Consider the following 16,616-nt stretch of genomic DNA (forward strand, 5'->3'; position numbering starts at 1 on the left):
AGGTGTCCAATTGTTATGAAATTTTAAATTGGAGGCCCTTATATGGTAATTAGACCATTGGTTAAGTTGGTGGACAAAACTGAACATGGTTAGGCATGTTTCCAAAGTTTTTCATTAAGGGCATTTTGGTCATTTAGTTATTAAAATGAATTAAAAACAAAATAAAAAGCCAATTTTTATCCATCTTCAAGAGTTGGTTGAATTTCACAAGGGGATGAAGCCATAGTTAGGGTTTTCAAGCTTCCAAGCTCCATAGTAAGTGATTTTAGGCCCCGTTTTTAATGTTCTTTACGTTTTTGAGTCCCGGTAATTTGATTTAGCTTATTCTCGCAATAATTTAACCTAGGGTTTATATTTGGAAAAATACACATCGGTGAAATGTGTTTATTTTGATTTTTTATGGTAGAATATGAAGTTATAAATTATGTTAAAGAACTTTTGCTAAGCGATTTTAGGTGAAAACGAGTAAAACGACATCATCGGTAAAAATACCTAATGTTCATAAGTGTTAGAGTGAGAATTTGATGTTTCCATAGAAGGGAAAAATGTTCAGCATGTCATAAAACATAAGAATAAGAGATGAAGTTTAATTTTCGAGCTTTGGGGCAAAAGTGTAAATATGCAAAAGTTTAGGGGCAAAATCGTAATTTTTCAAAGTTTGAGTCAAGGACTGTTTTGATGAATGTGAGTATTAAATAAGCTAAATCTGCTATTATAGATCAAAAAAGACGTGGAATCGACCTTGATCGGGGAAAAGAAAAGATTGTGGACTGAATTACAAAATTACTATATTTTGCACCGAGGTAAGTTTCTATGTGATTAATACCTTGTTTTTACTTATGTTTTAACTTTTTTATAAGATATTATTGAATATGGGATAATTACTTGAGGTGAATTATGAGTTGTGGTTGAATATGGAAGAGTTGGAAAAATGTTAAAAAAAAGTGAGAATTCATGGTTGAACCTTTGGAATGGGCCGGATATCGTTGGAAATATAGGTGGATGCTATGTGTTGATTCCACCTGAAATTAATGAAAATAAAGGTGGTTGCTATGTGCTTATTTCACCCAGTACCATTGAGTATACAGGTGGTTGCTATGTGCTGATTTCACCGAGTACTAATGACTATAAGGGTGGTGCTGAGTGCTAATCCACCATATAACTGAGTAATTTCAAAGTGTTCATCAGAAACTGATTAAGTGAAAATATATGTGATGAACAATGTGTTTGATCTTTAATCGACCCTTTGGTACGATGAAATGAAGTAATGAAATTAAGAAAGAGTAAATTTAACGACAAAACAATTTAGGACAGAAACAATTGTGTGACTTTTAAAAATCACCAAAAATGGTAGAAATTGAATTAGAGGTTTGATGAGATATTAAATTGAATCTGAATGAATCTATTTTCACATAAAGAAAACAGAATAAGCAAAAGTGTTAAATATTTTGAGATATTTTAATTTTAGCAAGATAGGGTCAGAATGATTTCGAAATCCCCTGTTCCGACTTTGGAAAATTAGTAAAAATTGTACAAAAATAATTATGGTTTGTAATTTATATGCTTAAATTTTTAAATGAGTCTATTTTCAATAGAAACAAACAAGAACATCATTTAAATTCTGTACAATGAGATAACTAATTTTTAGTGAAGAGGGTTCAGAGCTGTCGAGCAGTGAAATAGGGGAAAATTTAAAGAATAAATTGTACTAATTTGCTAAACCAAAAATACTTAAAATTTTATGGTAATATGGTACGTGAGTCTAGTTTTATGAAAAATTTACGGATTTTAATTTGGAGTTTTGTAGCTCTGGATAAAAATAATTTAGTGACTATGACGCGAATAAACAACTTGCTAGAACTTGAATAAATAGTGAATTTATGTGTGATTATGATTATATTATTTATGGAAACATGCTAGAAACTTGTTTATTAATTACATACTTACTTACTAGGCTATATACTTACTATCCTCTCGTTTCCCTTATTTTATAGAATCACCAAGTTAGCTCGGGATTTGGCGATCGTCAGTGATCCATCTACACTATCAACTTTCTTTTGGTATTTTGAAAACATTATTTTGAAATTATGGCATTATAAAGGACTTGGTCATTTTGTTATGTGTCACAATTGATTTAGCCCGTATTATTTGATAGTCCATTTTGTATAAAGCTATCGATGTTGGCGAATATTGTATGGGTTGTACTTGTTTGATAATGCCATGTTGAGTTGATAAATCTGGTATAAACAAAGAAAATTTTAATTTGGATGAAATTTCAAGTCTCGATTTTGTATGATTGATTCAAAGTCCGGTAATGCCTCGTACCCTGTCCTGGCGTCTGACACAGGTAAGGGGGGTTATAATTGGCCTCTATGTTGCGAACCCTAATATCATGACGTAGCTTTTCAAAATTCATCTTCCCAATTGGTTTTGTTAAAATGTCAGCCAACTGTTCTTATGAACTGTAGTGAACCAAATTTACTTTCTTGGCTTGTTTCACTTCTCTCATAAAATGATACTTGATTTTGAAGTGTTTTGTTCTTCCATGGAACACTAGATTTGATTTTTTTTTTTTGCAATTGCAACAATAGATTGATTATCGCACTTAATCTCTATTGCTTCTTCTTATTTTAAATTCAAATCATTCTGTAGTTTCCTTAGCCAGATCGCTTTATTTACAGCAGTTGCGACTACAACATACTCAACTTTTGTAGTTGATTGTGCCACTTTTTCTTGCTTCTTCGAGCTTGAATAGAACAGGCTCGATCCTAGAGTGAAGAAATAACCTGAGGTACTCTTTATGTGTTTAGTAGACCAAACCCAATCACTGTTTGAATCCCTAAGTAGTTTCACCCTCTCAGCCTTTACAAACTTCACTCCATGGCTCAGAGTTCCTCTTATGTATCACAGAACTCTTTTTGCTACTCTGTAGTGGTTTACATTGCAGCAACGCATGTATCTTGACAATAGACTTACAGCGAACATTATGCCAGGTCTAGATGCAGTCAAATAAACTAGGCATCCAATCACACTTCTATAGCTTGTTTCACCAACCCTCTCAACAACTTCATTACTGGGAAGCTTCTCACCTTGAGTGATAAGGGTTCTCATCGGTTTACAATTCTCCATGCTATATCTTTGTAGGATTTCATCGTGGACCCCTTTTGGTTTATGAAAATTGTATTGCGAGCTTGATTCACTTTCAGATCGAAGAAGTATGTCATTCACCTAAGTCTAACATTTCAAACTTCTCTTGCATCTATTCCTTGAATACAATCACTAGTTCGTTGTTGTTGCCAATCACAGGTAAATCATCAACATATAATGAAATAATTAGAAGTATTTAATTACCAATTTTCTTCACATATAATGTGGGTTCGTTGATGTTTCTTTCAAAAACCCATATCTGTTAGATAATTTTTAATTCTTTCATACCAAGCCCTCGATACTTGCTTGAAGCCATAAAGTTCTTTCTTCAATTTATACACCTTGACTTCGCACCCAAGTACTGAAAACCCTTGAGGTTGCTCGACATAAATTTCTTCCTTTAAAAAATCATTTAGAAAGGCTGACTTTACATCCATTTGACGTATCCTCCAACCCTTTTAAGCTACAAGAGTTAGTAGAAGCCTTATGGTGTCTAACCTTGCAACAGGGGCAAATGTTTCACTGAAATCCACTTCATATTGTTGGCTAAATCCCTTCACAACCGACCTGGCTTTATATCTATTAACTGATCCATCAGGGTTCATCTTGGTTTTGAACATCCATTTAACTTCAATCACTTTCTTGCGAATTGGTCTATCTACCAATTCTCATGTTTCATTTTTGTTGGTCATAATGATTTTATCTTTCATAAAAGTTCACCATTTTACTCGTTGAGCTGTTCAAAGGTAACTGGTTCCAGCTTCGCTAGATTACATCGTTGATAGATTTCAGTGATCTATCTGGTTCCTCACGTTGGTTGTTCATCAACTGCATCATCTTCAGTTTGATCTCTAATGGCTCGCATATCGATTTTTGAACCCCCTGTTCATGCATCTCCTCCTCAATTGCATTCCACCTCTATATTTTATCTTCATCAAACTTCCCATCTCTACTTATGATAATTTTCTTGGTGAAATGATTGTAAATTCTATATCATTTCCTAAACTTCAATACCAAAAAAAAATCCCTAGCTGTATTCTACTGTCCAACTTGCTTCTTTTCTCTCTTGGAACATGAATAAAACAGGTGCAACCAAATACTCTTAGGTATGACACAGAGGATTTAAAACCATACTAGGCCTTAAATGGAGTCTTCCCTTCAATGGCTTTACTTGGCAGTTTATTTAGCAAGTAAACAACAATGTTTATTGCCTCTGCCTAAAAATCATTTGGCAACGAGCCATGTTCATTAAAATTCTATTTTTTCTTTCACTTTATTTTTTTGTGGAGTATACACATTGCTCAATTGATGATGGACACCAGCCTCTTCGCAGAATTTTTGAAACTTCTCTAAAGCGTATTCTTCCTTATTGCCTGATCTTACCATCTTAAGCTTGCAGTCACTTTGGTTTTCAACTATGGATTTAAATTTAAAGAAGAATTTAGCCACCTCGGACTTTTTTTTCATGAAGTACACCTAATAGAACCTTCTAATGTCATCAATAAATAATACAAAGTACCTATTTCCATTTGGCGAACTTATTTTCATGGGTTCAAGAATGTGAATATGTTTTCATTGGCTTGCCATGCTTTATTCGCAAGAAATGGAAGCCTCACCTGTTTCCCAAGCCGACACATTTCACACACATTTTCATGATTAGCCATATTCGATAAATTTTCCACCAGGTTATTCTTGGGCATTTGGCTTAAGGATTTGTAGTCAACATGTCCCATTCTCTTATGCCTTAACTTGCTTTCATCCAGTGAGCTAGTACATGCTACCGAAGTTGCCAAGTTCCAATTGACAACAAAAATTCTATCTATCATCTTTTTTTATATGAGCTCACATCCTTGGATCAAGGATTAAACATTTGTTGTCCTTGAATACCACAGAATTTTTCTACTCAAGCAGTTGACTTACACTTATAAGATTTTGACCTGTGTTAGGAACTAAAAGAACATTTGTGACAAGTTTAGTACTTGATGGGGTTTTAATCAAAACATTTCCCTTTCCTACTACTTCGATGTACTGGCCATTTCCAACTTTCACTTTGGATTGAAACCTTTTTATAAATGCTCTTGAAGATGCTTGCATCTGCAATCATGTGACTTGTACAGCCACTATCAGTAAGCTAGTTCTTTCTTTCTTTGTTAGAGAGCTTGCATGGTGCCGTGAGCTTGGCTTTATAGGAGAGTTCACAAGGTTCGGCGAGTTGGGCCTCATAGGGAGGTTCACAGGATAGCATACAAAGCATTGATTAGTTCAGAGTGTAAGATAGTTGATGGGTCTCACAAATCTTCTAGTGAGGATATCTTTGATTCATATCTCTCAGGAAAAGTGGTAATGACCTTCTCAACTACTCAACTATCCGCGAACTGGTCCCTTAACAGTCTTATCTGGTTCACTACTGCCATGGTTTGATCTGAATATTTCTTTACAGACTCAGCTTCTTCCATCTTAAGGTTTTTAAAATCTCATTTGAGATTGATCATTTGTTGTTGCCTTATCTTCTACGAACACTAGATTCCTCCTTGAGCTTATCCCAAGCTTGCTCAGGAGTGTCACAAGCATGATTCTTGTAAAGATCACTTCTAAAATACCATTTTGTAGGCAAGACATCGCTTTGTGGTTTTAGTACATTCCTCACTATGTTGTCTCATTTGAACAAGTGTAAGATTTGGTCTCAGCACTGGTGGTTCTATTTTAGCATTTACAACCTCCCAAAGATCTAAGTCTTGAAGATAGGTTTTCATTTTTACTACCCAAATATGGCAGTTTTCACCTGTGAAAATAGGGGGTGGAGGTGGTGAAAATTTTGTTGAAGACATTTTTTTAGAAATAGGCCCTTAAAGATAAGTGGCTCTAGATACCAATTGTTAGATATATGATGAAGAAATGATTGAAAATAAAGCAAAATCAAGATAAAAATGGAGAAATCAAATTGTGAACAATTGTTTCATTACAAGAACAACATCTTATTTTACATGAACTATTATGCTTAAATAATCAAATAATAATAAAATAATTACAACTTGGCTTAATCTTGCAGCTTGATTCATACAACTTGCTTCTTCTTTGGTTGGTTTTAGTCTAATCAGCAATCAAAACGTCTTATAAAAAATTATCACTATTTCAGTGCAAGTTGGCAACTTGCAGAGTAAGGGCTCACATCTATAAGTTCGCCTAACATAGCTCGCACTTTTTAAGACTTCGTAGCTTTGATGAGTTCTCACTATTGAAGAGCTCACAGTCTTGGTGAGATCACAGATTTGGGGAGCTTGCACATTTGATGAGCTTGCAGTCTTGTGATCCAGGTTTGCCATAACATGGATGGTCACTTCGCAATAGAACTAATGCTCAGGCTACCTTCAACCAAGTGTAGTAGCCTTTTTCTACATTTGGAATAGCTCCAGTAGGGTGGAAGAGTCCAAATGGTCGCTGACTTAAGTGTAAAGTGGATAATACCATTTCAAAAGAAGCAAACTCGATAAATATTGGTGTTATTTTACACGATAACACTGGAACCACGTCTAGTGGTTTTGATGTTTCTATGGAACCATATCTGGTTGAAATCATGACAATATAGGTGTCACTTTAGTGGTTATGCACTTTGAATTTCGACATGGTAAACTGATTGCAAAGAAGTAGTTCATGCTTTTCTCGATGCCTGAGAAGTGTATTTCAAAATTTAGTAATATTGTTAATGGTTGTTTGTGATTTAAAATCTTAATTTTAATGTTTTCCCTTCCATTATATACAACGGGATGCTACTAAAGTGACTCATTATCTTACTCAAATGACTTTATATTGTACAACTAGTTTTTATTGGTAATCCTCCTTTTCTATATATAATTTTAAGTTTTGCAAATTCTTCTATTTCTTCTTATGATAATGAGGGATTTAGGACGGAATATATTGGGTAAGCTTATATGTTTTAGTGTAGTATTCCTTTTTCTCGTTGGATTTTTTTGGTTGATTCTCCTTTTAGTAATGATTTTTAACTTTAAAAAATTATTTATCACAAATATTGATTTATACTTAAACTTTAAATGTATTGTTTTAATCATTTACAGTAAGTAAGATTAATTTAATTTAAAGTTTAAAGTAGAATTTTGTTATCTAATGGCTTTTTAGATTATTTAAATTTATTATTATTTTATGATAATCATAATTGTTTGAATGGATAGATGAATATTATCTCTACTTATTTTATGTGTAAAAAGAAATAGATATCCACCTCAAACTTTTACATCATATGTCAAAAACTAAATTTATGAAGGTTCTTGTACTCATCAAATTGAATTCCAATATATATTAATCATATAATTATTTATAGAAGTATATAAAAATATTTTAACTTTTACACAATATAAGTGGATCTCTCTTTATAAGCAATAGAAAAATAAAAAGCAAAAATGAAATAAATTTATCTCAATATAAAATCTTATTATATATATTGATATATATCAGTAAACGTCAATGATAAATAATTTTTTTTTAAAAAATTTGTTTGAAAAAATCTAATAAAATATAATTCAAAATGAAATTATTGTTAAATTTTAAATTTTGATTGTATATTTTTCATTTGAATGTTAAATAATTAGATAAGATTTTCAAATGTAAAATTTGAAAAAAAAATGGATATTTATTTTTAAATAAATTAATTAACAAATTTTGCATATTATATTTATATTAATATATTTTGATATAGAAATCTATATTTCTATATTATTTATTTTATTTTTCTATCTACTATTATATTATATATTATTATATTATTATAATATTATAATATTATAATATAATTTATTATTTTATTTAAATTAATATTTCTATTTAATATATTTAGAATTCATTAATAATTTAATAATTTAGAATTTCATTTTTTTTACTATGATTTCGATTTTATTATTTTCTTTTTCATGACTCGAAACCAGGCCACACTTGGGGCAGTGAACACCCTTAACCATTTGGCTATCACATGGTGTTCCAAATTCTATTTATTTCATTCAAGTTATATTACAGGTTACAGAAATTTGATTGAACCCCTCAAATTTTTTTTGGTAACTTATACTTCTAGAATCCTATGTGTCGTTAAAAGAAATTGTCCACATAAGTATCTACATTAGCAAACTATGCCATGCAAGCATGTACCTTGTTTACTTAAGTATTCACTTTGTAACTATATTTTCAAGGGAAAAGTTTTAGTGATAGAGTGGTCTAGTTAATATTTTAGAGTGAAATTGTAACTTGGTAAGTGATGTAAATTAAATAACATTTTGTGGTAGTGGATTAATCTCTGGGTAAGGTTTAGTAGACTTAGGAAGTTTCCCAACTACATGGTCCATTTCACAGTTTTCACTCTGTTAGTCAGTAATGCAAATTGTAACTAAACATGCAATTAGAAGACAAAATCAATGAACTTTCAACATAATTTCTTTTCTAAGTATACAAATTCATATGAATTAGAAGTTGTCAAGGAAATAGCTGAGATAGCAAAAGCAAGGAATGATGACGTAACCATAAGAGGAGCTGGCAATCAAGGAACAGACACCAACAATCGAGAGTTACGCAGAAGCTTGACAAAGAGCAAGGCACCCCAGGCCTTAACCAATTTTGTCCACTTCAAATGATCCTAAGGATTAAGAATATAAATAATAGAGTATGTAAAACATGAAATTTATTTGTATTCCTTGGATATTTTCCCAACTTCTTAACCTACTGTCTATTCTCCTTTTTTATTCCTATATTCTCTTTTTCTGGTTATTGACACATAACATTTTGGTGCTTTCATTGAGATTGGACAATATGGTGAATAACATCGAATCCATAAAAATTTTACAGGAGATGAGTGCCCTTCACAATTAAATTTTGGTCTCTCTGCAATCTTAGGCGGAGGATCAGAAGTAATGGAATGCGACCACTCAGCGAACCCTTCAAGATGTAGTTCACTAGTTAACAGTGATTTCTGCACAGTTGGGAGCTACGACAACCACTTCTTGCAATAGTGAAGGTACAGGGGAAATCATGGTTAACTGGGGGAAGACAAATATGAGAGCCGAATCCAAAGTTGTATTTCCCTTCTTATGAACACTGGTTCAAGTGGAGTTACACCTATTTAACGGGAGGGACCCAGAAGAGTGGCTAGCATCCATGAACAACTTTTTTGAGTTTTACGGCACTGAGGACCACCATCGGGTAACCATGGCATCCTTCAAAATGGACAAAACTGCCAAGAAATGGTTTCTTTGGATGTAGCAACAAAGTCAACTAGCGGGTTGGCACCATTTGGTCGAAGCGATTCAACGGTGATTTACGGTGATGGAAATCAAATTTCTAGAAGGGAAACTTTCTAAGCTTATCAAAACAACGATAGTGGAAGATTATCAAACACGTTTTGAAGACATTGTCTTGCACACAACCAACCTATCTGATGAATTCCTTACACAATGTTTTCTGCTTGGGCTCCGTTTGGATATAAAAAATAAGGTCCTGGGCTATCGATCCAATTCTATGAATGAAGTACTTGCTCTGGCCCACTTTCATGAAACCAAATTCAACGGGAGACAAAAATATTGGGTCGGGTACCAAGTCTGGAACTACCGCCTCTATTACCAACACCTACCACGTTTCCTACTAGGCCTAAAGCACAATCCAGACGCCCACCTCCATCAGACCATTACACAATCTCTCCCAACCCTATGCAACCCCGCAGGATTTCTAGTGTTGAAGCTCAAGCACGACGAGAGAAAGGTTTATGTTATAACTATGATGCTAAATTTGCTCTAGGTCATAAATGTAAGGATCCTTAGTTATTTCTGTTGGATGATGAATTTGAGGATGACCACCTAATTCCCGTGACAAGGGCAATGGACAATGACGACAACGAACTAGAAGGTTCTGACAACACCGTGCGAAAAAAATAGTTGGTCTCCTTCAATGCCCTCGTGGGCTACTTAACTCCTAATACCCTTCGTGCTACGGGGAGATTCGAGGCCGTCAGGTACACATTTTGATTAATGACCGTAGTACACATAACTTTGTATAATCCCGAGTAGCGAAACATTTAGGTGTAACGGTGATGGCAGCGCTAAATTTTAAGGTTTTTGTGGGTAATAGAGACAAGTTACAGAATAAAGGTTGTGTGCGCGATCTAAAATTAGGAGTTCAGGGTACTGAATTAATGACAGGCTTCTATGTGCTACCATTAGAAGGTACCAAAATGGTTTTAGAGGTTGCTTGGATGGCCACTTTAGGGCCGATGACTATGGATTTTAATATGCTCCAATTTCAATTTCGTTAAGGGAAAAAGGAACATCGTTGGCAAGGGGAAATAGGGTTGGCATCTCAACCAATACAATCGCAATCCTTACGGCATTTGAAAGACACTAAGGCGGTGACTGGGTATTATTGTTTGCAAATTGATACGGGACCAGCGACGAAAGGCACAGTCGAACCAAAGGATATGAGAAATCTATTCGTTGAGTTCAAAATGGTTTTTGTTGCTCCACACGGTTTACCCCCTATTAGAGAAACCGACCATGCTATCCATCTACAACCTATAAGCAAATTGGTTAATGTCAGGCCATACAGATATCCCTATTTTCAGAAAGGGAAAGTCGAACGTCAAGTTCAACACATGTTAGACCACCAATTGATTCGAAAAAGTAATAGTACATTTTCTTCTCTAGTGCTGCTAGTAAAGAAGAAGGATGGAACGTGGCGGTTCTGCGTTGACTACCTTGGCTTCAACGCAGTCATTGTAATACCCCTAACCTGTATCCGTCGCTAGAATAGGGTTATAGAGCATTACCATACAAAAAAAATTAAAATGAACATTTTGTAGAATGATATTAGATAACACAAATCATTCATTCACATACATATCATCCCTAAATCAAGCCCTCGAGGCCCTGGAAATACATTTGAAACAATTTTGGAATAAATTGGAAGCATTCGGAAAGTTTAAGAAAAAGTTAGAAAAATTTGACTGCAGGGTCACACGGCTGTGTAGCCAGGCCTGTAACAATCGAAATAGGGACATACGACCGTGTCCCAGCCCGTATCCTCACCCGTGTAACTCTCTGAGTAAGGTCATATGGCCAAGTCACACGCCTGTGTTCCAGGCCGTGTAACTCTTAAAATATCTCCACACGTCCGTGTGCCAGGCCTTGTGCTAGGCTGTGTAACTGCCTGACTTGCATACAAAGTGATTCTCATATGACACACGACCGTGTTGCCTGGCCATGTGTCACACATGGCTAAGACACACACCCTCATATCAGGATATGTGGACCCAAAATGAACCTTAAACAACAAGTTTTCCAATTCAAGCTTACTTGCAACCTAAATTTTTCCATCCAAAAGACCTAGTCAAAGTGACCAAAATCAAGCCAAAAACATGCTAAATCATCCTTCTAACATTCAACCAACATGCCACTCATAGGCACCTCAAACACATGCAAATAAAATTTACTTAAACAAGCCAAAACCTACCACAAATTCAAGTATCATATCACATTCTATACTAAGCTTATAAACACAACAAAATTGAGCATTCACTTAGCACCAAAATACCTTATACATCTACTATTAAAAGTGTTGCAAAAGGACTTATAGCCATGTATTACAAGTCCAATACTATTTGTTAACATCAAGCATAAACATACCAACTTTAACATTTAGATATTCATTAAAAAGCCATAATTCAAGGACCTATGCTATAACATGCCACTTAACCATCTACTAATAGGTACCAAAAGTGGCTATCGAGATAATGATGATAGTGTGAGCTTCTGAGTCGATCCAATCAAAGCAACGATTACAAAAGTCCTACAAAAACAAATTAAACTAATAAGCACAAAGGAGCTCTGTAAGTTCAATCAGTAAACTCATTTACTATTAAATAATAATTTCCAAAGGATGTTAACTTTAATTACACAGACAATAAGGCTGCTAGACACTGAGCATGAATAACACAAGAACTATGCCTGCAAGGCACAAAGCCTAAATAACACCGGCAGTAAGCCTATTAGGCATAAAGCCCGAATAACAATATAATTCAACATTTAAACATAATTCCATAACACACTTTAAAGATTTAATCATTGACAAGGTATTTAATTCAACTAAGATTAAACATAAAACGAACTTACAAGACTAGATTGTAGTAATTGCAAAGCATAGGAACTACTCCGAAATCTTTCCTTTTTCGCGATCGTTAACCCATTCATGATATAAAACAATAGTTTCATTTAATTACATACTTATAAATATAAATTTAATCCATAATTCAATTTTATGCAAAATTAGTATTTTACCCCTAGCATTTTAACTTTTTACAATTTAGTCCTTAAGCTCATAAATTGAAATCTAAACATTTTAAACCCCCATTCAAGCTAGAAAAACTTATTACGGGCTTATCTCAACCCAAATAAACCATTATTTCATAATATTAAAATAAAATTTACCATTTTTATAAATAAATCCCTAAATACAAATTTCATCAAAACTCACTTTACAAAACTTATTTACTCATTAACAAAGATTCATAATATAGCATTAAACATAAAAAAATCATTCAAGAACATTCATGGCATAACCTTCAAACTTTAAAAATTTTACAAATTAATCCTCGAGCTAGCTAGATTAAGTTAAAACAGCTTCAAAAACATAAAAATCATTAAAAACAGGGCAAAATTACATACCATGCACTCAAGGTTAGGTTGGCCGAATATCCCCCTTCTCCAATGGTTTTTTTACGTTTTCCAATTAGGAAAAGATGAAGATGACAATGTTTTCTCATCTTTTGTTAATTAGTTTTTCTTTTTAATTATTGAATGACTAATTTAACCTTTTAAAACCATTAAAATTTCAATAAAACCATGTCATGTATATCCACTAACTCATTAAAAGGTCTAATTACCATATAATTCCTTTAAATTAAGATTTCATAGCTATTTGAATCATTTAGCTATTAGAACTCAATTTTTACACTTTTTACGATTTAGTCCTTTTAACTTAATTAATCATGCAAACACCAAAATTTCTTACCAAAATTTTAATACGACCTTACTAATACCCCCATCAACATTAAAATAATAATAAAATAATAATTTACTCATCAGATTTGTGGTCTCAAAATCACTGTTTTGATTTCACTAAAAATTGGCTGTTACAATCACCATGAAGGACAAATTTCTGATTCTCATTGCTGAAGAGCTTTTTGATGAATTGGGTAATTCTCACTTCTTCTCCAAATTGGATTTACTTGTTGGATTTCATCATATTCGGGTCAAGGATGATGATGTCCCAAAAATAGTGTTTTGAATACATGAAGGACATTACGAGTTCCTCGTAATGCCGTTTGGGTTAACCAATGCGTCATCCACTTTCCAGGCAAAAATGAATGATCTCTTCTGACCATTTCTATGTAATTTTTTAATTTTTCTAGACGACATTCTTGTTTACAGTCGAAATTAGCAGGAACAACTGCAACATGTACAACAAGTGCTACAAAAGTTGCAACAGAATGGTTTTGTTGCAAAGCGTAGCAAGTGTATATTCAGACAAACCACAGTTGAATATTTGGGTCATATAGTCTCACGAGAGGGATTGGTAGTGGATCCCATAAAGGTTGAGGCAATCGGAGCTTGGTTGGTACCTACCACGATCAAGGACATACGTGGGTTTTTAGGCATTTCATCCTACTATCGAAAAAATTTATTAAGGGATTTGCCACCATCACAGCTCCCATCTCTGATTTTCTTCGCAAAGGCCAATCATTTGAATGGACTAAAGCAGCTTAAAGTGCCATGGACCACTTGAAATCACGTCTTTGCTCTGCTCCTGTAACACCCTAACCCGTATTCATCGTCAGAATAGGGTTATAGACCATTACCGTAAAACCATAACATAAAAACATGCACTTCCAAACATTGATCTAAATATAGCATAATCCATTCATATACATGCACATCATCTCTTAATCGAGCCCTCAGGGCCTTAGAAACACTTTAGAAATGATTTGGGACTAAATCAGAAACATTTAGAACATTGACGAAAGAGTTAGAAATTTTAAACTGCAGGGGTCACACGGCTGTGTCACAGGCTTGTGTCTCAGGCCGTGTAACAATCGAAAAAGGGACACACGTCCGTGTCCGTGCCCGTGTAACTCTCTGAGTTGGGTCACACAGCCAGGCCACATGCCTATGTACCAGGTCGTGTAACCTTCAAAATGGCCTCACACGCCCGTGTGCTAGGCCATGTAACTGTCTGAATTGGAACCTTTAAAACCTATAAGGGACACACATCTATGTCACATGGTTTTGTGTCACACACGGTTGAGACACACGTCTGTGTCTTAGGTCGTGTGGATAAGAAATTGGCCAAAATCAAGCTATTTCCTTCACCCAGTTCAAGCATGAACCTAAACACAATTTGCAGATATGACCAAGACATTAAAACATACCCAAAACATGCATAAAGTGACCATTTCAATATATCATTAATCCATCTGACCAGTATGCTAATAAGGCACCTCAATCACAATCAAACTAACATATCTAAACCTATGCATAATTGACCATATCTCATTCATACAAACACATCTAGCTGATATCTATCTCAAACATAGCATAACTTGACCACATTGCAAACATACCATTACATACCAAATTGGCTAATGAAATCATGCATCAACTTAACCATAATATCAAACATCAATAAGATGCCATAAGTATCAAAAGTGTACCAACCATAATAACACCTATACATGCCAACTTATCAACTAACATAAACCACAAGTCCACATATACATGCCATTATAACCTAGGCCAAAACATTAAAACTACTGATATAATCACTAGATAGTGTGATAGGTCTCGAAAGAGCTTCCAATTCGATTAAGTTTCTAATAATCTGTAAAGTAAAGGAAAGTAATTACGTAAGCAATGAATGCTTAGTAAGCTCGTATAAACTTTAAATATAATATCCCATTTCAATAATGAAACTTTATAGGGTAAATATAAATCTATACCAATACCACAAGATTTATCAAACTATGTAACCATCAACTCACAAATGAGTAAGTCCATCAACACCATATATATTTTTCTTTCCTATCATAATAAGATTTTATAAGACATATTACACAATCATTAACCTTTTCATGAGACTATGAACCATTCCATTTACTTACTTACCACTCCATTTACGTAGCATAAGCTTAAATAACATTATCAATTCATGAATTAGTGCATTTATCCATAGCATAAGTAGATTTCTCAGGCATGAATACGTTATTTAAATCATTAATCCTTTCATTTCATCCTATTGCATCTCAATTATAAACTTACCGCTTTATTCCCTTTTCTTACCCATTTCATTTGCATAATACAAGGCATAAGTATAAACATCAACCATGACCACTAGCTTGACACAAGTCTAAACATCATCATCAATACACAAGTTAGTGCATTTATACATAACTCTTTTAGAATTAACCACATGATAAACCATTTCATAAGAAAATATATCTTTTGATTCATACCACCTTTCCATGAACATAAGCATATTTCCATTTGGATACTTACCATTTCAATATATATCACTTAGATTAAGCATGATATAATCTAACCATAAGCTTGGCACAAGTCTAAGAATCACCAACAACACATATTAGTACATTAAAACATAATTCACTTGAAATCGTCATTTTCATAAACATAAGTATACTTTCATTGAATGTTTCTATTTTAATCCTTTTCATAGATTCATGACATAATTAATTTGAACGCTTACCATTCCTTTCCTTTTCATGCCCGTTGAACCATTTAGAATAACATCGGATACGCGAGAAAGCTCACACGAAGTGTGCTAAACATATAATCTTTCATTTCTTTTTCCTTTACATCGCTGCTCACTTGAGCCGTAAAATGGGTTTGCTCAAATAAGCTGACGATTGGAATGTAAACTACATGATGCTGCTCACACAAGCTGACGAGCATCCGCAAAAATGCAAGACCTCAACTATCGGTAGGACATTCAAGACTAGCACCCGAAACATGGTAACCCTAAAGACATGTCATTTGTATCATATACATTCTTAAGGTTCAAACGGGGCTCGATAATCATCGAAACGTTGTTGGATTTCCATCGTTCGTTTACATAATAAACAACACTATAACATATATATAAATAATATTAAAACTTTATTTAAACATACGAACTTATCTGGTTAAATTGCAGCAATGACTAAGTATAAAGGCTATTTGGAAATTTCTTCTTCTCCTCGATTTTCTACTCGTTCTTAATCCAAATTAATAATTTCATTCAATTCATTAATTTAGACAACAAACTAATTCATTTTATGCAATTTAGTTCTTTTTGACATTTTTACAAAATTTCCCCAACTTTTCTTTTTTATTGAATTTATTCCCTGAGCCTAAAACATGTAAATTAACCATTTT

This window comes from Gossypium hirsutum, chromosome D03, assembly GCF_007990345.1.
Source record: "Gossypium hirsutum isolate 1008001.06 chromosome D03, Gossypium_hirsutum_v2.1, whole genome shotgun sequence".
Classification (NCBI taxonomy): Eukaryota; Viridiplantae; Streptophyta; class Magnoliopsida; order Malvales; family Malvaceae; genus Gossypium; species Gossypium hirsutum.